This window comes from Patiria miniata, unplaced genomic scaffold (genome assembly GCF_015706575.1).
Source record: "Patiria miniata isolate m_02_andy unplaced genomic scaffold, ASM1570657v1 HiC_scaffold_7, whole genome shotgun sequence".
Taxonomy (NCBI): domain Eukaryota; kingdom Metazoa; phylum Echinodermata; class Asteroidea; order Valvatida; family Asterinidae; genus Patiria; species Patiria miniata.
In genome coordinates, this window is record NW_024037074.1 from 45,031,993 (window position 1) to 45,056,167 (window position 24,175).

The 24,175-nt window shown below is 41.1% G+C and overlaps 1 long non-coding RNA gene across 1 annotated transcript in view; it reads right to left on the minus strand.

The window, feature by feature from the left end:
- The window catches only part of LOC119744339, a 37,831-nt gene that overhangs the window by 4,916 nt on the left and 8,740 nt on the right, over positions 1 to 24,175 (minus strand). The window contains exon 2 of the long non-coding RNA XR_005273560.1: positions 19,524 to 19,577. This is a non-coding gene — a long non-coding RNA (uncharacterized LOC119744339). The remainder of the gene's footprint in view (positions 1 to 19,523; positions 19,578 to 24,175) is intronic.

The following is a 24,175-nucleotide window of genomic DNA, read 5'->3' on the forward strand; positions in this document are numbered from 1 at the left end:
ACAAGTTAAACCAATCGAACAGGTTAATAAACAGGTTAAAATTGTTAATCAGGTTAAACAGGCCAAACAGGTTTAAAATGTAATAATTAAATGTATCATAAGTCCGCATTTAGACAAATGCTTCGTATGGTAGACTTACAATTTAAATCGCAAGCGGCAAACAAAAATCCAAAGATAGTAGATACAAACGACATAATACAACTTAATAGTATGGTCATACATCTGTTAGTAGGTAGATAAGAATTTGAAAATTCTTTTGTAAAATTGGCGTATGCAATTATGATAGCACGAATCAGAGAATGATAAATATAAAGTGCCAAAATAAAAATTGCATTTTTCAAGAAACAGAGGCTGAACGTTTTCTTTTTCTTAATTGAGTTTTATTTAACCTGCACACGTACACAACCGACATGGAACATACGATGTTCGTTGTAGTCAGCCTTATTCATGTTCTTTATTAATACTCTGTTTGATATTTACATTAGGTTCTTTATCATGTTCAATCACTACGATGCCTTTGTCCCTGGCGAAATTACACTTTTCTTTCGCCCAGGCGTGCCGGGTGTGAAAACAAAACTCTACTAGTGTCTTGGTTGCCAACCTCAAACAAGAGTACATCCTCCTCATCAATTAGGGACTGGCCGTCTGGCCTCGATAGCTCGCTGGGGCGAGAGAGGTAAAGGGATTGTGAACGCATCCAAAGAAGACGGCGGGCACCGCCAGGAAATTGATGAGGCAGAGTTGTCTCAGAGTCCGTGAGGAAATGAACAACACCTACCTCCACGCAAGGTGCATCTACATCAACACTTGTGGAATTAATTAGCACCTTGTATTGATGTGTATTGACTTGATTACACAGCGCTGTGCCTGGCTCATATTCTCGGCTCAAACTGCCGCATCTTATTAACATGAATTGTGCCGTCACATACTCACATTCACCATCATTATTGCTTCCAATTTTAATAAGCATGTTCTACCTTCAATTTACTTCCGGCAATTTTTAACCCATCGCTGCCCGCTTCACGAGGTCAATAGAGGTTTTGATGATACATCATGTGGAGTGACTACCTCTTAAAGAGAATGGTTCTAAGAAAAAACAGAGAGGTGTTGACTCGATGTTTCGGGCAGGATGCCCTGACCGTCATCAGTGTATCAACAAGCATCTCAAGTGGAGATGCTTAAGGAGCTCAATTTAGATGCCGTATATACAAACGACCGGATGGGTTCTGTCTTAACTCATTCAGAGAACTGGGTTTAGAAGGACGCGTTTATCTGAGAGAGCGAAAACAGACCGTGCAGAACTTCTTTATATACCTGCAGTGAGAAAACAATGTGTATTACTTGAATCATTCTACCTATACATTGAGACAGATTTTACTTTTTCCCCTCGAGACATTGCCCAAGAGATCTTACATCGTTTACGTACATCTTACTTGAGACTATTGATGTTTAACCTGCTTACTGGAGAATTTAGGCAGCTGAAGGCTAAAGGGCAAGATGGAGAAGGTATAGACGAGAAATGTATTCGTACTTGGCTGAGGCGGTTCTTCTTAACATGCCTAAGTGACGTCGACCCTCCAGGATGATCCCTTGACATCAAACTTTTAAATTGAATTTCTCAAGCACATTCAATCAGCAAACAAAACCCGTCGGATCTGGCTTGACAGAAGGAGATCAAGCAAGAAGTCTGAATGCAGTGGTCGTTTGCCCCAATCGTCCCAATTCCACCATCTCGAAAATGCCCCAAAGGTCTCGCGGTAGACGGATAAATTGTTTGTCGGGGTTTCTGGTTTCGTAACTCCCGTTGCCGTTTTGCTAAATTTTCGAGCTTCTTTCTAGACCGTGTTTACAGTTGTGAGGACCAATATTGACCGGACTGGCGCTCTCTTAGGTTCCGGGTCATATTTCACGCGAATCTAGGCCGATTTTGACAACGAATCCCCCGTCACACTTGTTCAATCCTTCGGCAGGGGTAAAGGAGGTCAAATAGGTAGGTGGCGTTACACTTTCAACACATTCGAACACTTTGTGTGAATCTGATTTCAAGTGGGTGCCACATGGAGCCTGTTTATCTCTGCTATAACGGCAGGAAAAGGCACAGCACAAAACTCAAACTTTTGAATGCAATTTTTGTTTTCAGGAAGATTTATATTATAGTAGCTTAGGCCTACCTTTCCTTTGATGCAGGTACGGTGCACATCCCGCGCTTTCAAAAAGTGAAAATGTGAAATTGATTCTAATCGCAGCATCTTCCAAGGTATTCTCCTCGAGGAGAGAGCGTGGTGAAATACAAAATTCAAATCACAAGGAGTACTTCAAGAAGTAAGTGAATATGAAACCAGGATGAGTATTAAATTCTCATCAGATGCAAATGGGAGCGCTGCGCATCTATATAAGAAAGCATTCTGATGCAAGGGACCTGATCTACGGAAACGTTCTCCTGTCAAGACAGAAGGATCTGATTTTGAAGAAAAAAACCCGGATAATGAAAATGGAGAGGTGTGCGCGTCAGGCAAAGAGACAAATGACGGGGGTGGCCATTCAGTGGCGATGCACTGCGGATATTCCATCTATTGATGGAGATCCTTCCAGACATTCAGCATTATTGCTTCTCAGGCCAGGAACGCAGACTGACAGTTATAACTCCCTTTGAGGAGAATGTACAGGTAGAGGGATGACTATGTGATGCAAGCTCACGTACGTGTAGAGTTGGCTATTTTAAGGAGGGGCTTTTACAATAAACAGCATTGACACTGCTTATCGGGAGTGCGGTGAGCATTCAGTTTTCCGGATGAGGCAGAAGTGACTTGAAAAAGCCACAAAAACGGTAGGGCTGTAGGGAAGCCCCTGGCTATGTGTTGGTGTGACACCCATATAAGTACGGGGATTTGTAGATGCAAGAAGAAAGCCTGCAACGGACTCGACCTGGCGATGTAAATTCTTAATCATTAGAAAAAGGTACACCCCAAGATGAGGCTTATAAAACCGTGCATTTGGGTTCATCATGTACAGTGACACGTATAACAGGATAGCGAAGTACATGGAGAAAGACATCGCTTAGTCTGACGATAGGATATCACGTCTTAACAGGTTGCCGTTTGGAAGAAATTGAATTCATAGAGACAGTGTTGCTATCGGGCGAAGTCGAAGTAAAGCCAGAGCTGGATTGTGAGGAAAAATCACAAGTAGCCTACAGATTTCTTTCTTTCCTGACATGACTTTTTACAATACTGCAACATTACAAATATCAGCTCACTGGTTAATGTCTTTGGTTGCTGTTGGTGTTTTCTTAAGCATCTTAGACCTACAGCCATCTCCCAATAGAAAAGGGTTCTGGATTTCAACAGTTCTGCCACTCCTCTCAGAGGCCTATACCTATGGGTTTAGGCCTCTACAGGTATGAGGTATAGGTATAGGTATGGGTATGAGGCCTATATCTATAGGTATTGGCCTCTATAGGTATGAGGTATAGGTATAGGTATGGGTATGAGGCCTATATCTATAGGTATTGGCCTCTATAGGTATGAGGTATACGTAGCCTATAAGTGTGAGCATGGGGCCTACACAGGCCTCAGTAGGCTGAGTAGAAGTACGAGTACTTTGCCATGAGTAGTGCTTTCCATGAGTAGCAAGTTTTACAGGGTATTCACATGTTTTCAAGGACTGTTTTGCCGTCAAACTAGGCATAATAAGACAAACGCAGAAACCTCCCAAACAAGTAGAAAATTTCTTCTTTTCCTGCATGTACCTTTGCCATGAGTACGCGTACTAGTACGAGTAATTTTACCTTGCGAGTATGAGTACAAGTTTAAGCTAATTTTCACGAGTTCGAGTACGAGGACATCGTGTCCGTACTTAAACTCGTACTCGGTACTCGTACACGTATTCGTACACGTACTCGTACTCGTTCTTGTTCTCGTACATTTCTTTCGTCGAGTGCGAAAGAAATGCAGGCATATACAAAACTGACACATAATGTTACAAAACATAAAGCATTTGACCATCTCTTGTAATACGAGATACAATATAACTTAAAAACCAATCCTTTACATTGAATTTTTTTTTACGAAGGACTAGATCACGAAAGATCCTTGGGGAGTGGAAAAGACATCCCGATGTTATTCTCCATTCAAAGCAAAAATAGCGACAGAAAGTGGAGTAGTTGTTGGGGAATTATTCCGCATGCATGGCGTGGTTTAATTGGATTAACTATATCACGGCGCAGTTCGGCCAAGGTCGTCTATTTTCTGTTGTGCAATGCTTGCATTGCATACATGCAATTGTCTTTCCATTAATATATTACAAAAGCTAACGAAAATAAACATGCATATTCCTCCTTAAATTTGTCATTTTTTTATATAATACTTGGGTAAAAATATAAATACACCGGAAATGAATGTTACCATAAGGTTTGGGAATTTTGGAATTTACTTTTTAAAATGATTTTTATTTTAGAAGGGGAGAGACTGCTTTTTGTTGATGAGTTTGCTTTATTTTCTGAAGTAAGAATCTGAAATACGAAATGTGTCGATTCCTGCTGACAAATTAAAAATGAAAGCAGGTGCCAACTGGAACTTGAACAGTGCAAAATTGATTGACTTTTTTCATTATTATAAATACGGCATTCGCCCGTAAACCGTACGTCAATTGGGAATCAATTTTTGGCATTTTGTTTTGTGGCATAATCTTCAAAGAAAATAATAATACTAAAAAAAATACATTGCTCTCCAAAAAAAAAAAACTCCCGCAATTTTTCAGCAAAACTCACCAAATGACGCGAGTTCAGTATTAGGCAAACAGTAAAATAATAATATTAATGTATGTACAAAATTAATTAATGGTGGCTTTTACATCTCCTGGATCGACAACTTATTAACAACGAAAACAATTTTGGAAATTTCCATTACTTAGGCACAACTGCTTGCCCTTCAATTGAATTGTCCCTGATTAATTTGCTCCCTTTATGCGATATTTCCTTTTTCGTAATTTGCATCGACGGGCGACCTGATTGTTCGTAAATTCAGCGCAGGGCCGTAAGACTGGGACTTGCAAGTTAACTGTCATTGCATCAAGCATTACACCGGACGCGTACATTTTATACGGAATTCTGCCATTTAGTAGTAGTTAGTTCATCCATCACACCAGGCGTATGCGATCAAATCACCGGAGAAAATCTTCCAAAACTCCCGGTGTTTTATTCGGCCGGACCTTGGTTATCTTTTTCCAATTTTGCAACGTTTAAGAAAGTCAGTTTTCATTATCTCAATCTTAATAGTTTGGGTTTTTGCTAACTGAAGGTAATGATGTTCATTAAAGAAAGAAATGAGATGAAGTATTGGGTAGCTGCTCTGGGCGAACTGATTGAATGTGAGAATACCTTTAATGGCTACTATATGTATATGCCTTCCCAAATTTCAGTAACTGCATTTCTTAATGAAACATTCCAGATAAGATTAATCATCCAAATTGCCGTTGACCAATCAATTTACAACGATTGCACCTGTTGGATTTGTGCCAGGCGAATGAGACTTTTCTCCTAAAGCGGTGATTACGTTAGCAAAGCCTTAATTGAAGAAAGCTTCGTCAATTTGGCGGAGAGAAACAACAGATGTAATTAATCGCGTGCGCGAGTGACGTAGCACAGTTTCATTTTTTGTCGAGATTTGGTTTCATATTTTTGGTCATAAGATATCTGGCGTCATGCACAATAACAGAGGGGTGCATCCATTCATATATTTTACGATGCAGGACGAATAAATAAAGACAACATGTCAAACAATCAAGTAAACAACAGAATGCAACGGGCGAAGTAATATTTCACAAAAGTGAGATATCACGTGACACTGAACCAAAGGAAATTAATAGCCATAGCAGTTTATATAGAGAAATTTCAACACGATTATAGTCTTGTAAATAGCATGTTAAATTGTAACAGTGATGCACAACTGACTAAATTTCCCCTCATGTAGGAAACGAACTGCATGTTGATAAGCTACAAGAGGTTCCCTTGTCAAATTATGAGGTTACATCAACTCCTACTTGCAAGGAACCCATAATGCGCTTCTGACCATTAAGTCTCATTCCTACTGTAAATCCGCATTTCTTGTCTTCTACTTTCGTGGTTATCAAGTTTTAAAGAAATGGTTTCAGCAATGACCCCACGCCGTGCCGCGTATTTGGCAGTATACAGCTCAACCTCCAAAACCCCAACAACTAAATCTGTGTTTGTTCGACGTAATTGCCTGCTTACGTCGGCTGTGGCAAACGGCATTTTGGAGCCAAATCTCAAAGGAGTCCAAATACCCAAGATCGCCGTCCCTTTTTCCGCGCGCTTTTGTAGACTTTCTTTAATGCACTGTTGTTCTGTGTACATTACTTGTCGTGTTTACTACCTCAGTATAACCTTGTATATCCGCGAAAATGGCATTGGTGGAAGTTACCAGCCATGCTTGAAGTACAACACCAACATTTGATACAGCCTCGCAGAAGCGTGCCCACGCACAACAACGAACCCGCCTCGCGGAGACAAACAAAAATCCCCTGTATGTTTATAACATTACAACTGCACGGCCGCTTCATTTACGTCATATTCCTGCGGCGATACTTTACATTTTGGCCAAACCACGTTCCGTGTTTTCAATTCATTTGGGAAGGTTTTTACCGAAAGAAAAATCCACTGTTTTCGAGTTTTAATAATTGGGTTTATTGGGTGAAGACCTTTAAATGTCACGGAGAACGGGAAGATCAAGTGACTTCGGGTCACGGTTTTACGATTCAAGAGAGAGACATGAAAATGCACATGAAAACAGGGAACCCTATAACGGTACAGAAATGGTAATAATTTGGCCTATGTGCGGATGAGTAAATATTTTCCCCTAGGATAGAAAAGGATGAGTAATAATAATAATAATAATATCGGAGTCTTATATAGCGCACGTATCTACCAACTATTAGGTACTCAAGGCGCTGGAGATATGTCTATTATTAAAGAAAGGTAAATAAAGTTTATGAGAAATATGAGACCCATTATAGTAAGTAGTAAGAGTAAGTAGTTTCCCATAGGATAAAAAAGTCTGACAAGTACGAATTTGTGACTGGTCTAACCAGTCACAAGTTCGTACAAATTATGCTTTTTTTTGGTTCGCAATAACTATAGATATCTGTCCTTTGTTTCGTGGAAAAAAATACGTTTACTTTACGTAATCAAGAGATTCTTTTTAAGAATTGCAAGATATCACATTTTCACACGCAAAAAAAAGCCCCACGGTAATCATAAAAGACCATGCCACTCAATCTTTTCGTGAATAAAATTACAAACTTTTAAATTTAAGAAATCGCTAAGTGGTTTAACTGAGCGTCACGAAGAAATTACGTCATTCTGATCCTACGGGGAAAAAACACGCACACGTCGAAAAAGATTCGACGACAGACTCATCCGACAAAAAAAGTCAAGAAGTCATGAACAAAAGTTTGTGATGTCAATTCAGGGCCACCGTACTCTCATAAGACTTCATTTTTTTAAAATATATTGTAGCCGCATGAGCAAAAAGGCTGAAAATAACAGCACAGTCCACGACTGGGTCTGTACGGTGAGTCTGTGCTCATCCAATCAGAAAAAGTAGCCCAGGATTTGATTGTCGCTTTAATCAAGGAATTCAGGCGATTCCGAGATTGCGCAGCTCATCACGTTCCCGCAGGACCGTGGCCAGCCAGCCGGCCAGGCGGATCTAGGCGGGTTATTGCGACCGGGGACTCGCTCCGTTTCAGCTCGCCGACTCGCGGCAACGAGGACATCAGTCGGGCACGTTAATTGGGCCGGTTCGTTGTCCCAGTGCAGCAGGTGCCCAGCCATTGATATAATTAAAACAATGCATGCCAGCGGGGCCGGGTTTTTCTCTTCTCTTTTTTTTTTTATCTGTCTATGTATTCTTTCCCCTTGGGTTGCCACGGACCGGAACCATATCTTCCTCTTATACGGGAATCAGTTTGCAAGGAATGTAGTTCTATTTTGATAATGTGCAATTCGGGATGGTTTTATTGTTGATTATTTCCATTAACTGTTTCCGCCTTAAATGAAAGCCTACTCCATTTTTTAAATGAAACAAAAGGAAATCAAAATATGTAATAAAATCACCAGAGAAAAACAGAAAGTAAATCGGGTATCAGTATCAAGAAATGCAAAGAAAATACGTTTATATACAGGAAGATCTTTGATCTGACTGAGTTGAATTAATTTAAAAGAAAAAAAATATTCAGGAACACATCTCTTCGCCAATCACCATTTCATTTTGTGCTCCCCAAATTAACTGTTATTGAAGCACCAACACATTTAGTTACCAACGATTCGGTATCTTGCCTCGCCCTGGGGAACACTTTGAATTTGGGCCAAAATTGTTCATCATCAATGATTGAACAGTATTATGCCTACTCAACACAGCATATTACTCTACAGTAGTCTAAAGCATTGTAACTGCCATTTCCTCCAGCACCTAAGTTCCAAACCCCCAAAAAACAACTCAACAACGATAGCCTCGTGATGGTCGTGATGCTCTCTTTCTGTCTTAAATAAGTCCCATAGTCCTTTTGGAAGACCCGGGGGATTGTGGGAACATGAAGACTAAGTAACCTGTATATTGAACGTCCGAGAATGTCTGTGTATGAAATAGGTGGATCATGGGACACACTATCTGTATCGCATAAATAGGACTACACCTGGCTGTGTTATTATTATTATAATGCAGCTGTAGACGAAGATTTAGATGGGACCTTCTAGCAGAACAGGTCTCCCATTGCCCGTCCGAAGCTGATAATGTACTCTTTCTGTCATGTCTTAAACCCCATCTGAAGCCCTAATCCCCTAACCTAAATTCTGCCTTTTCCAGTCTTATAAAACGTAGTGCTTTACTAGCTCAGATGGAAAAAGAGGAAACAAAATAACAATCGTATCGACTCCGATGCGCAGGGTTAGTTATCCCCGTGACCACAGATGTCGTCGAGTAAATCCAACAGCCTAGTTTCTGCTCTCCGAATTACTCTTGGTACGCCTGGCATTTTTTCTCAGAAAGAGTCCTGCGATGCGAGCACGAAGCGATGAGAGACGATGAAGACCGATACGGACAAAGGAATCAGTTCGTTGATAGACAGCGAGAGTATTCTGCTAGTATGTGACCATTTTTCTTCTCCGACTTTGACGTGTGGCGTGAAACAATCTTAATCCTGCAGACACCACTCGTTCGTTTCTTGAACAAAAATACGAGCAAGCTGCTAAAAATATATAAATTAAATCTCAAACCTACATGAAATTAGTAAAGGAAGAAAAACCTTTTTCTGTTTTGACCAAGGCTTTAAGTAGAATAACTTTAGAATATAGGCTGATTGATGTTCCTTGAAAATGATAAAGAACGAAGGTTTACAGTCAAGAAGTTTCACACAAAATATATATTAATGATGGGAACAGGATATACCCGTGTACTAACACGGTAGAAAAAAAACCTTGACTCACATGAAGAAATAATGAAAGGAAATTAGCTACAGACGAAAAAGACAAAAATGAAACTAGAGGACGCAATTTAACATTTCTGAATAGTGGCGAAAACAACAAATGATTTTCACTGAATGTATTTGATTTTGGTTTAACGACCAAGTATGTTATGTCATTTTGACCCCATTTTTGTTTTCGGTATCGTCCTGTAACATTTCAACTTACAGCACAATCTACACTAGTCTATTTATATTCAGATCATCGACGAAGACATAGATTTATTCGTATGTGATAATCAAATAATGATGTCGAGCATCTTCATGAGAACCCATCCTTCAAATAACATCTTCAACCGTATTTTGCCCCAAAACACGCGTTTATTCGTAACATCTACATATTTCGACCTTTGGAAGCCGAGTTTGTTTTCGTCAATCCGGCGTGACATTTTGTGGAGTAGTGGTTGATGAATGCTTGACACCGAAGCATTGTTTGCGCTGGGATTTATCGTATAGGCTCGCCTCGTTGCTATTTTCCCCAAACAAAAAAAATACAGTTGCAAGACACTGAGTGAAGCGTTTGTGATATTTGTCACGTTGTGCTGCGACCCCGCTGCTTACAAACGCTGTACTGACAGTACGTATCAAAAAAGGTGTTAATGAAAAAATAGGTTATTATAATGTGAAAGTTAAGAAGTTGAATTTGGTTGATGCCCACGCTTTTTTGAGTGCATTTTGGCAAAGAGTAGTTATTTTCTATGAATACAAAAACCTGTGAAATGATTATAATTAGATCATAAAACACGACAATCAATTTTATGGCCCAACACCTGCATTATGCATGTATATTTCCTTAATTTACTCACAATTCACTGCGACGACGCATTTTTTTGACAGCTCGATTCACCAATGAATCAGGCCAACTTGGGAAAAGTTTTTTTACTCTTTGTTTTGCAATCAGTGGTGCTTGGTTATCTGTGACCGCAAAGATTTAAACAATGCATTAAGTGAAAGTTACTGAACCACCCTTTAAGGTGAAACATCTTTTGTGGTGTTTGGGTCTATAACTCTTATATACTTACCCTTTATATCTGGATAACCTTTTGTGTAAAAAAAACCCCAAACGGAACTATGGGTAGGCCCTACTCAGAGTAATCGTTCAGACTTTTTGTCAAGTGTTCCCATAAATGAATTAAAGAAAACCGTATCAATCTTTCCTTTTGTTTGCAAACTAAGAACACCGACATCGGGGCAAAGAAGCAATTGCTTTACATACATGTACCTTAATGACAAATCAGCCATAATTGCTCATTCACAAAAAATAAACTGGGAATACGCAGCCAGTGAGGAATTGGCGTGACTAACGAGGCCGCAAAATCAAGATTGCTTCGATAGGAAACTATAATCTAATATCAACTGCGTGGAGAAAGTAGCGAGGGTTCTGAAGTGAGCGATGCTTGAGCTACGTCGCGGGTGAAGGGCCCCGATTGTTTTGCTATATTAAATTCTTCCGCGGCTGTGCAAATTTAGGAGCTTCGTCAAAAGCCCAGACCGCTTGAGCAAACTGGAGTGGCCAGCCAAGCGATAAATTGGTAGATCAGGCACACCGACATCACTTGATTTGTTTTCTAAGGTTCCAATTTCAGGGATGTCTCCCTTTTGTTAGTCTCCATGCTTGTTGAGTGTATTTGCACAGTGTTATCATAAAATTTTCATTTAAATTAGATGGAGAAAAACGATCTTTTTTTTTTAAAGTCATTGCAATTTAAAGAAAATCGCCACTACTAAATTCCCATACTCATTTTCAGATGTTCAAAGTGTTAATGAGCGATCTCGCTCATTGATTACTTTTTTTTAATACCGTTATATATATAACTTCAAATTTGTCGAACTTTATTTTTACAATCGGGCACGTTTCCTTGAGCAATTGTGTTAATTGGATATGATTTATATTATTTTATGATTAATTTTAGTTACTCCTACAAAGGTAGCTCAATATAAATTTTAAAATTAAATGCCGTGGAGAAAGTCAACCAATCATGGGTGTTTCGGCTATTTGATTTATTTGTTTGTTTGGTGGCTCTTTCTATGCAATCTAAATTGAAATGAAATGCCATTGTTAAATTGAAGCGCTCTATTACTAGTTGTATGAATGCACACTTTCATTTTTCATGAATTGTTATTAATGTATTTGAATGGCATGGCACTAAGGACAGGAGGATACACCCACAATTTCAATTTGTCAATATTATCGTAAGTAGCCGACAGATCATGTCAACGGTATTGGTTTAACATTAAAAATTATTTTTGGTCTACTGAAATAATATATAAATCAAAAGAGACGACGAAGCCTCTCTCCTGCTCTCGGAGGAAAGATAACGATTGAAATCCTCCGTTGAATTTGACGAAGATGAAAAGAATCAGGCGATGTGCGCCTATTATTGGTACGGGGTAAGGAGATACCCGAGCTGGCTAGTTCTGCCTTTGTGGCACGCACTTTGAATTGGCTCGCGTACAATATCAGATGCGGGCTTTTGTGTCCTGTTCTATTTTGGGGCGGGTATGTAACGGCTATTTTTTTTATCAGCAGATAGAGTAAAAAAGGCATGGCTGTACCGTGGTAATTCCTTATGGGAAATCGATCCCTTTAGAATTGTATATGTCAGCAAGTTGTTTACAGTGTCACGAAGGCGCAGCTTGATGCATGTAGAAGTAATGGACGTGAAACCTTTAGCGAACGTATAGACACATCCACCAATACAGTTGCAAAAACGGGCCGCGTGTGAACACAAAATGGCCTCCATTCACGTCGCGTCTGCGTGCAAACATGAACTGGTTGGACCAAGGTTTCCAAGTTACCTACATTGTGTTAACATTATTGAGCCTGTTCGAACGCGGACTAAACGATTACACATTCAGTTCACTGAAAGTCACGGTAATTGCATCGCTGGCACTCAGGCGCCTTGTTCCATAGGCCTAATTAAATTCAAAGGGAACCACGGAAATGATGTGGCAAAATTTGGTGATCGGAACTTAGCGAGAATGCCCTCAACGAGACTAAGTGAAAATGTGCAACTCTCGACAGTACTAGTAGGGGCGTCCAAGAGGACAATGTGATTGTGCGCGGTGTAAGTAGAGATCGACTTTTGGTCGACCCGTTGTTTGCGCTCGAACTTGCGCCAAGTTCCAATAACTCTGTCTACGGCTCTGCAACAGTACGTTAAAAAGCGCCATCAACGTCGTGGATTACCTACCTTTCAGCAGCGCGGGTTGACCTCAAAGGCCGTTTGGATATTGATTGACATGTTTGTTATTCACTTTGCAAATCGCAAGATGTAGTCAGGCTACGGAGTTGTGTAACTGGACACCTTTTCGAGCTCAAAATATCGCTTTTATGGATTCATTTTCAAGACGCTCATGAAATACCGAAGTTTGGATCTTGCGCGGTTACGTACGTAAATTCTGGGAGGAAATTTCAAGTATTGATTAATTTATTATGTCCCTGTTCGCTTCCACTAGCTTCAGTGATAATATAAATGTTGTGTATAGACCATTATCGAGGCTGGCGGGAAAACTAGTCTGGTTCCTTTTTTGCACAAAAGCATTATCGTTCAGTACTGTTATTGGATACAGGGAACATGACTCAAATGGTGGAAGCATGACAAAACGCATTAAAACTACAATTTAATGTTTCATAATGTTTTCTCCATAACAGGTAGATTTCAAAAGCTACCAACTTTTTTTTTTTTTTTAGCTATTATTAATTCCACCATTTTATCGCCAAGAACCCTCACACTAATTAGTCAGAGGAAAAAAAAAACATATTTAGTTATGCAAAAAAACAGTTACTGGTCCAGCTCGGTACGTCACACATTTTTCTTTGCCCCATTCGGCTGTCGAACTTATATTACAAAACTAAAAAGGCTTCACAACATCTCACGCAAACGGACGTTTGTGCCTTGCGATTAGAAAAAAACCATGACAACCGAGTTCATCATACTACAGCCTAATAATGGACAGTCTTCCTTAGGGAAATGTGATACGTCCGTTTCGCTTTTTCTTCCGTGACGTCGGAGATTATGACAGAGACAAAAAAGGCTATTTGGAGACTATTCTTATAGACGTAGTACGGCGAAAAATCTTTGTAAATGTTAGTGAAAGCATATCAATAAAAGCTTGCCGATCTGTACCATTGTATGTGTACCTAGTACCTCAGATTAAAACACTGCCATTACGATTGATAAATTTACACAAGAAATGTGCGCAATATTTTAATTTAGCATTTATAAACACACCCTCCCCCCCCCCAATAAACCGCAAAGGGAAACTGACTAGGTTCATTAATATATTTTCATAAATTGAACAAAGAAAATGACTGGAGCGGGGTTTGAACCTGCGACCTCTTGTTTGCCGTTCCGGTGCTATATCTAGCCCTATGTTGGCGGTTCCCCAATTTGTCAATGTCTTTGTACAAGAGGCGCTATGCTAGTCAGAACCTATAAAGCTTTAATGGATTTACGTTTAGATCCCAATATAACAAAATGAGAACCGACAAAAAAAACTATTCCCTTTAAATGTCCTTCTTTTTTTCAGGGCATGGAAAGATATAGACTATGATCTTTGGGGAAAAAAACCAAAAAAACAACAAATTGATATAACTGCAACTATCCAACTTGATTCATTTCGTTAGATAATTGATACTTCACATCGGGTGTTGTATGGTACTGGTGTGACTTCCACGAATTATTCTACTGCGCAATTTAAAATAAAATATGTCCTGCGTACGATGTCAATAAATCAAGTTATGTAAACAAACGTTTGTGAGCACGTAGGGTATATTAATCAATTTATACCAAACATTTACATATACGATTGACCATTATCAATTTAGATTCGAATAAGCTGACACATTACGCTGAAAATTTCATTCTATAGAAAAACATCGGTGGCCGGCTATTTTCCTTCGCCTATACAAATATTGTGCCGTGTTGTTTGCATATAGGTTGCCTTGAGGTAGCAAGACGCATCAACACAGTTAGAAAGGGTTCTGCTTGCAAAATTGAAATGATTGAATAATGCCAGAAAAAACACCTGTATTTTTTCTTCGCGGTTATTTGATTTCCACAGAGTAAACGCCCCGTATTCGTGCCGCGACACAGTAGATCGCTCGGGGATGAACAAAAAATCACAACAGTGTGTAGGCGGGGCGGTCGTCAACCACACTAATTTAATTTACTGTAGAAAAATGACGGGCGCCCTCTCGAGTCGAAAGGAGGGCTAAACATTTCCTCAGCCAATCACAAACGTGGATAGAGATGCGTAATACTAACTTTAATTTTAATGGGTGCCGCAGATAAGATTGGAACCACATCGATTCATACTCGTCTGGGTTTGAACGATTTCCTTAGGCACATGAACCGCTTTCGTCATGATAATCACGAAATCGGGTTAAGACCCTTCGGTCATATCAATAAACTGCAGTCATGATCTACAATTTTTTTTTTAGAGTCTACATCAGAAAGATTGCATTTTTTTCAGGCTCCGTCATGTCTATCGGTATCATGCATAGACGACACATTATTAAAACACGGAGGATCAAATCAAACTCTCAGAACACACACCCATTATAAGAAAAAGAAAAAGAAAAAAAAAAGAACAACGTCCGCGGACTAAAAGTGAGTGTACGGTGTCTTGCATTCAAACCTACGGCTATGTTCTGTTGACTTTGACTTCCAGTCGTTGAAATAGAACACATCCCTGGGCAGGACCATGTTCTCCCTTTCCGGAGGAAGTCAATAAAAAGTGGATGTCCCGGCCATTTACAGCCTCTGTTTTAATTGAATTCGTTCTCTCTGAGGGCTGTACGAGAGATCCAGGCACTCGGGGCGACTGTCCAGGGTTAGGTCTAGTATATCTTGCATTTGGTATGACCCATTAATGGAATTTCCTTCATAGGGAGAGATCCTTTCACATTCAAACTTCCTTTTGCGTTTTCTCTCGGGGCGGTCACGGAATATGAGTGCTGATTAGCCCAATTCTGGGCTGTTTAACCGAATTCTCGAATCACGGGACAATGTACGATGAATCGTAATCATCTACAGTATCATATCATCACATAGTGCTGTTCATAATTCACAACATTACTGGAAACTGGAGCTTGGTCGGTACACCTATGATACATATCAAGCTTTCTTGTTATATGTTTACATTTACTCATGTTTCAAAAATAACCCAGGGATCTAGCTTGCAGGAGACGGGGGTTGATTATGAAGGCGGGGTTACACGCTCATGTGGGTCCGGGGCATGCCCCGGGCCCCCATGAGCCCTCAATTTGAAATCTACGATGATTTTTCCTGCATTCTAATACTACTTAAGATCAAAGCGCTTTATATTATTATTACCCCTACCCGTTGGGCCAATGAAACATTCCAAATACAATGTCAGCTCCCTGGGGAGTATACAGCTCGATGCAGCCATTTCGGCGCAAAGCAGCTAGAATCAATCACAATAACCATCTCTGCCCTCACTATACCCATTTACTCCTGGGTGGGGATCTAGAAGCAATGAGTGACAAAGGGCCTTGCCCAAGGACACACGCACCACAACCCCAGGCGGGACTCGAACCCACAACCTGCAGAATTACCCGCAGACACGAGCAGACAATGCTCCAGACCACAAGACCATGACACTCCACGGCTCTCAAAAGCAGTTTGAGAATAACTTTAGGAACTTTAGCATTCCATTTATTATTTTTGGCACCATTTTACTAGTAACATAACATTAGTCAGCGGCTCAACCGGGGAGGGGGGGGGGCTAGATCCGCCCCTGCAGTTTGGTAAACACCAATAATGAACTCGATGCTACATCTGCAAGTACAATTTGTTGATTCGTGAGACAAGGGCGGATCCAGAACACAATTTTTTGGGGGGCAAAAAAAACATTTGGTCAAAAAAAGTGGGTCAAAAAAATTACGGCGTGGGGTTCGGGGCCCGCCTAAGGGCCCCGAAAATTTTTTGGATTCTAGATGCTCTGTGGTGCGATCTGAGGCAATTTCTGACCACTTTAACCAATGTGTTTTTGAGGAAAAGATGGTGGTGTACTCATTGCCTGCCTTTATTGCGATGTCACATAAAAAAAAAAAAAATGGTTTCGTTTTTGGGGGGGAGGGGCATGGCCCATTTTGCCCCCCCCCCCTGGATCCGCCCTTGTCGTGAGACGAAAAGTTGAAACTTGAAGATTTCTTAAAACTTATGAAACTCTGTATAAGCTCTCGAAAACTAGTTCACAAAGATGTGTTTCGTAAACGCAATGAAACAGTATCTTTGGCAAACATATACGTTTCCTACTCGACGCCCCTGGGCAACATTAATGTCTTTGGTATGTGACATAATTCCTTTCGCCAGACTTTTTGATGAGCAGCCATGCAAGAGAGGAATGAGACGTAATGCAGCGAGGCGAAAATTATGTATTCGGTTGCAATTCACGATGCAATTTAGCAGGACGGAATGTGACATTTATGGAATAAAATAACGACAACTTCGCAATTACACTCCATCCGATCTTGTCAACCGTTGCCTGTGATTTGGCAATTTCCAAGTGAGTATGCTTTGCTAATTTTCCGGTGCAGTTAATTCAGTTACTTTCCCAAATATCAGCGCAAGATCCCATCCACTGAAGACCCTTGATCAGCTAAACTGAAAGGGGCGGTGATCTTGCTTTTAGACAAAATGCTGTTGATAAGCGTCTCAGACACAGACTTGGAGGTTTAACGACTCTCTACGGGATCGATTGTTGGTTAGTTATTCGGAGACGCTGACGTCATTTGCAAGTTTTGCTTAAAAAAAATTGCATAGGATTAAGTGTGCTGTGCCATTGGCAAGCATTGTTACACACTGTGTTATCTGTTCAGTTTCTCGTAGGACATTCACATCGGAAGAAGATTAGCACACTTCTTGCTGTGGGGTGTGTAGACCTTTTTAAAAAAAAATGCACAACGAAGCTTATAATTCTTAGGGAAAGACAGGATCTAAGTCAGTTCGATATCGGACATTCCTCAGACCGTGTGCAATATTTTGTCCAAACAAAAACGAACGTGCTCGATCACATTTTGTGGTGTAAGCGATTTCTAAGTTAGTGAGGGAATTTGACACTCCGTACGCCACAGCTCAATATTGATTTGAGGTATTTCATTTTGTCCTGGTACATTTCTTGTCTCATTTTATCCCCTCTAAGTGGTTCGGAGGTAGTACAGTTTACCTAATTCACACGATGTAAGGGAACATGGGGACATCGAAGTGGTGTGCACGGTATGCTAAGTCATGAACGAGAGAGATGGTGTCCAAATAGATACATTTGTAAGGTTTTAAATGGCGTTTTGTATTACCAATGGGTACCCCGTGAGTGGACAAAACGCATGGACTCCATCAAAACATACTACAGCACATCGTGACTAGTTTGGGAAACTCTTTGAGAAGTAATAATGTAATAAAGAAGACATTTGGCAAATCCGACACTTCGGTTGTTGGTCTAGACATATCCGGTCAGTGATCACTGTACACACGTGACCCCTTCAATGGCGAAATCATTATTTCAACAATAGCTAGCGCAATGCCTTCGCCATTACAGGGGGCCTTTGTGATGGAACTGATAGCGTGCCTGTATTGGTCCATACAACTATAAGGTCTACTTATAACACGCAAAATTACCCAGACTACTTCTTAGTATATATATATTTTTTGTCACGACATGCTGCTGTAACGTATCATTGACGTACATTTCTTGTTGAGTGTCATATGGAATTTTAGGCTGTTCCCTCAAACAAACTCTCACCATTAGGCTTACACCTCTGCCCTAGTGGTTTAACTGTAATATGCGCATAGTCATGACCGAGTCCTCTTTTCCCTCATGAATTTTTAATAACTGGATTTTACGCTTTAAATGGGATCCAAGATTGCAAATATGGAGTAAAGTGGCAGGTGATTATATGAAAAACGGACGAGATGGCATGTGTTTCATTTTCCATTTATGCCATTTTCGTACGGTAAATGAGGGCACACCTTGCACTGTTGTTAAACTTCTCCACTCCGACAAGGTGGAATTTCCCATAATTTGCCGCGGGGAGAAAAAATCAATGATCGTGTCAAGTCGGCATCCATTAGCGCGTGTGCTCTGAAGGGTCTATCGTTCTGGGGCCAAGTTTATCGAGCACTCAGGCCCCTCTTTTTCCCCGCTGAAAAAGAAGTCTCGGAATGCGTGTGTAAACACGGGGAAAAGGGCTCGAGCGGAAACGGTTGTAGCAGGCCGAGCGTTGAGCGGGACCTAGTGGTGTTTGTGGTGTTGTGAGAGAGAAAACGTCGGTGACGGAATGATGTACCCAGTGTGGACCGAACATGTTTCGAGGCATTCAAACACTTAACCCATCTTACTAAGAACTGACACGCGAGGTGTAGCAAGCTGTCTTGGAGAGGAGAGGAAAAAGCCTTGAAGAGTTGTTCATTAGCAGTTTAGACCAGAGCACAGCTAGCGGTGTGGAACATAGCAGAAGGCGAATAAAACAAATGGAACCCAATTAACGGGTTTGCTATTTCTCAGATGTAAAACAAGCCAGCGTTTGTTCAAGTTTTGTTTTGCCAAAGTAAAGCCTTCTTTGGCTTTTAAGTGGTGTGATATCAAAGGTTCTTTTTGCAAAATCTAGCAATATCACTCATCGATATGTGCAATTAGGCTTCAGCGACGAAGTCAAAGTTTTGAAAATCCAAAAACAGAAGACATTTTAAAGCCACCGTTTTGAAATATTCTGAGAAACCAAAATTAAAAATCAAATCATCGTAAGTGTAGTTTGGTGACAGCGAGTTACTCATAACGAAATGCTACCTTTTGCTTCATTTGCAATTAAGATACAAGTGAATTAATGATCGACCAAGGTATATGCGAACCCGACTGTGTTGATGCCCTAAGGGATGATTTTCAATCAATGAAAGGGTTCCATTTCTCAAGATTTCTGTGACTGAAATGAGCAAATTCAGAGAACGAAAGGAAGTACTCACCAATTCTGGTCACGATTTGTTTCCAAGACTTGAACAGACTTGTGGGACCTGAAGCTGTAGATAAATGTGAAGACCAAAAAAAAATATAATAATAACAAAGAAAGACATAATTATATGCAGGGTAATGCACTCACGCTTATGAAAATTAAATGGCGCTCGACAACTTGGACATGTTATGTTAAAACAAGGTCGTTATATTCTGCCTCCATGAACAGTAATTTCAAGAAGCTTTTTTTTGGGGGGGGGGGAATTTGCTGGATTTGTATCGCTGCTGTACTGCGGCTGATGATTGTACGAATGATACATGAAAGTATTACTTTAAGTATAACAATTTATGAATAATAAAGAAAAACGGGAAAGAGTAAAGGATGTAACCGTTCCAAACAGATATACAATTTGGAATAAGAAGGCAGGTAGAAATGAGAGAAAAAGAATACCAACATTTCCAATGATTATATCGAATGTGCGCCAAACTGTAAACCATATAGGGTGCGTTCGATTAGCTTACACGTTCGATTAGCGTCATGGTGTCATGTCAACCACCACTGCCCCAGCTCGCTAGCGGGTCTCTGGTGGCTGCCCGGGTGTGATAACGTAGCCGGACGATTTCCTGGCTAGCTAGATTGAATATGCATGGCGGGAACATGAATACGAATTAAGTACAATAGAGAGATTTATGACACAAATATTCCCAATTATTTACGGTGTTCAAATTTGATAGACATGTTTTTGATAATTTAGAGCATATATTACGATTTCGGCAATTATTGATCTGGTTACAACATCGAACTTAATTTACCAGTAGAGCAGACGACAGTACGCCTTCTGGTGTGTTTACATTTTAAAGCCCCGCCCCGCAACAACCTTTGAACTTATATTTCCCAGAATGCCAGGCGAATACACCGCAGTGTTCGATTAGCCTCATTTTTATGGCTTCCTCGCTTGTAAACCCTGTGTATATACACGGGGAAGCTACTCGAACGCACCCATAGATTTACCACGCATAGCCTTCACAATTCTGGTCACAGTCCCTTCATAATTGATATGGAGCACCTGTTATGAGGGACTCAAGCAAGATGACAATTTGCTGAAATTGGTTGGAGAGCTCATGCCGGTTAAGCCCCATCAAATTTTGAAGTTCACTAGTTAATTAGTAGCTATATGATGCTCGACAGTGCTATTAAGTCAGCGCATAATATTGCGCCGCTAAGAACCGTAGATCTGACAATGATTTAATTCCTGTACAACAAATAGGAGACACTGCAACCACACGATGATTAATTACGTCAGAGTAATGTGCATCTCCCGCCCAAGTAAATTTATGGTACTGTAGCGTCCAACATGAAGCGTCGCCAAGTTCATAATTTGAAACAATCAATCTCGGCCCGTATGTTGGGGTGAGTTCAGCTCGCAAACCCCACGCTAACCCACGACCGTTGCAAGTCCCAGGCGAGATTGGGGGGAAACAGAAGGGAGTTTTCATCCTTTATCTACCGTCTCTCCCTGGCGCCGAGCAGAGGACCACTCGTCCGGCACATTAGTGGCTCTCGAGTGCGACTTGCGCGCCGTCCAATTTGCGCAAATGCCCCGGGTGGGGGGCATGAAAACATGCTCGCCCCCAAAACACTTGACTCCGGACCAAAGGTTGCGATGGGATTGCGCTGTCGCACATTCTATCTTTCTGTTGACGAGATTTTTTTTAAACGGTTGTGAGGAAATGGGCGGGGGAAACGAATAGGATAAGAGCAAACAATGAAAAGCAATTAAGGAAGTCATTTGTACCGGACCGAAATGAGGTCTTGAAATAGATGGCTAAACAAGGAAGACTATTTGTTTGTCTGGTTTTCTAGAACCTAGCTCATCTCTGCGGTTGCCTAGCTTTCAGGTTACAGTCTGTAGACCACAGACAACACTTTTCCCCCTTTTTGTTTTGATTCCTTATACGTCTCCACTTCATCAAAGATGTACCCTCTCCCTATAAAGTGCAACTAGTTGCCAAATTAAAGATGCATTCATTCAAATGAAGGTATAATTAGGGAAGTCATATTGTTTACACAGGGCTATCTCGGAAGCATGAGGTTAAAAAAAACCCCAAGAGCTCCGAGTTTTGATCCGGCACAATTTCAATAACCCGACCTCAAACTTTCCACAAACTTCAAGCCTCATATTACTAACTCGTAAAGTTGACTTACCATATGTCGAGAACCAGAAACTTCACTGGGCTATCCGCAAAAAGAAAATATTTGAGCCTGTTTCCCACTGACAGCGTGTAAGATACACGTTAACTGTTTGCAAACTAAAACCACTGTGTACACGGACACGGCACTAAACGCGTGCGAATAGCTAGCTAGCTGTGGACTAGATAACCGTGCATAGCAACTACGCCACCAACGGCAGACAAGGTCTAAGCTTGTGGCTTTTTTTCTTGGCACAAACGGTTAGGCTATTGTGCTTGCGCACCTGTGACCGCAAGAAGCAAGCAATGTGATTCGCGCGCGCAACATTTAAAGGTGCAGTCAGCGTTGTCAGTGTAATAAACTTTTAAGGGATGTTGGAGATCGAGAATAACATTGGGAATTTAATCAATAAAACGGAGAAAGACGGGAGATTCACCTAAATTGACAGAATAGTTAAGTGCATTTTTGGCCACATACATTATCCAGTGATTAATTTATCAGGTCATATTTTTGAGGAAATGGGGGCGTTGTTCCAACGCCATGGGAGGGGGTAAAACAGACTTGAATACCAGGTTATTGACATAAGTTTACATGTTGCTAAAACTGAGAAAAAAAATTCATCCTATCATTTTTAGATCGATGTAAAATTACTCGACTGCTTTTGTTAAATCAACAAATAGTTTTAAAACATCCCTTCAATACCCGCAGGATAAATGCCACAAACAAATAGTCACACATATCTATATGCACTCCGTAGCTGCATTACCTTAATAACGTGTTTGGGTAACCTTAAGCGTGGAATGACCCTTTGCCCTAGTTAAAAGTACGGACGAAAAAGACACACGAGGATTCCATAAGACACACTGATCGTCCATCTTATTACCGGCAATCGCAGTCAAACGCGGGCATGATAATACTAGCCAGAGCACGGCACTTAAATCCCCGCGAACGGGGTCTACGCCCGACCTTACACATCTTGGATGTAGTGCCCTGCGGGCCCTTTCTTGGCCATATCTCAAAAAAAGCAGTTCATCATATTTATATTGCTCCAAAATACATGGCATTCTAGGCTTACCATCGATCAATAAATCACGGGCCCTCCGGCGAAAGGTGATCAAATTATAGGCAGAGCCATTTATTAGGCCAACACTCGTAAAATTCCTGCACTGTCCGAGATTTCTCGTGTTTTTCTGTGGGCTCTTTTGATCGGGATACGGTGAATACGAAACGGTTATTTTCGCGAGTTGGAATGGGATCACCTTTCTCGTTTTATGCCCGTCTTTAAATTTCTTTACGGCGACTATTCATTGGAGTCAATTGGTATTTGTTCAACTTCGTACTAGCGGCGCGCTGTAAATTTGGTGACGGAAAGGAGACACCATTGGAAGGAAGTGAGTACTAGGAGGTTGGGTATGCCTCTGACAGTTTATGTGGGATGTTTTTGGGGCGATCTGAATTAAGGGCACAGAGATCGAGAGTGGGCGGGCACTTGAGTGGGGTGATTGCTCCATTGGCGTAACTAGGCTCCATTTGCATGAGGCAATTCGTTTGGGTGTCTAGAGGGAGCACTCTATGGGGTATCAACAATACAAAGCTCATTTTGGGCTACCCTGAATCAGCGGGGTAGCCTGCTAGGATTCTCCCCAAGGAGGGGGTCCTGGATGTTACGGTGGGTGGGGGGGGGGGGTTTATGTTAAACCCGTTAACCATGGTCGCAGGACTAACAAAATTCAAGTGGAGGGGCGACGATTTTTGTATGTGTGTGTGTGTGGGGGGGGGGGGGGGGGGGCTTGTTCCCCCATGCCCCGTGACTACGCCGCTGCCCCGAATTATGAGCAGGGGTAAGTGGGACCACATATGCCTCGAGCGCCGCGGGTCGGTTGGGTGGTGCTCCCATGCCCCCGTTTATTACGCTAATGATGAGCTTGAAATGATGGCTTGTATTATTTTGAAAGGTAATAGTAAGTAGGCATATGCGGTCTCTACAAACCAAAGGTCTCCAAAGGTTTTGCATGTTGCTTTTTAATCAAAGTCAAAGTGCGTTCATTACCCAAAATCACACGACGTATATATACTGTACCCTAAATATTGGAAGATGCTTCATTGTCTTCTTTCCTCTGCCCCTTCTCTCAGAACAATAGTAATGATCGAATAAGGGCAGGCCTATTTGCTGCCACCAAGCGTTGAAGTTCATAAAATTGGGGCAGTTCCTTCGCATACGACGGGGGCGGCCGGGGAGGTTAGTACAGGCTGTTACGAACTTTAGGTGAGTCAACTTACAAACGTGTAAGCTACGACGTAGGTTTTGTGTCAAAATGGGCGACCAAGGTGTTTCATGTCTACGATTATGTAACATGCATCATATGATATACCGTACAATTTCAAATTAATAACGTGTCAGGTGCTGAAGCGGATGCTTTCTAAAATAGCGTACTCTTCGCTCGACCCCCAAACCTCCAATGTTATCTCATGAAT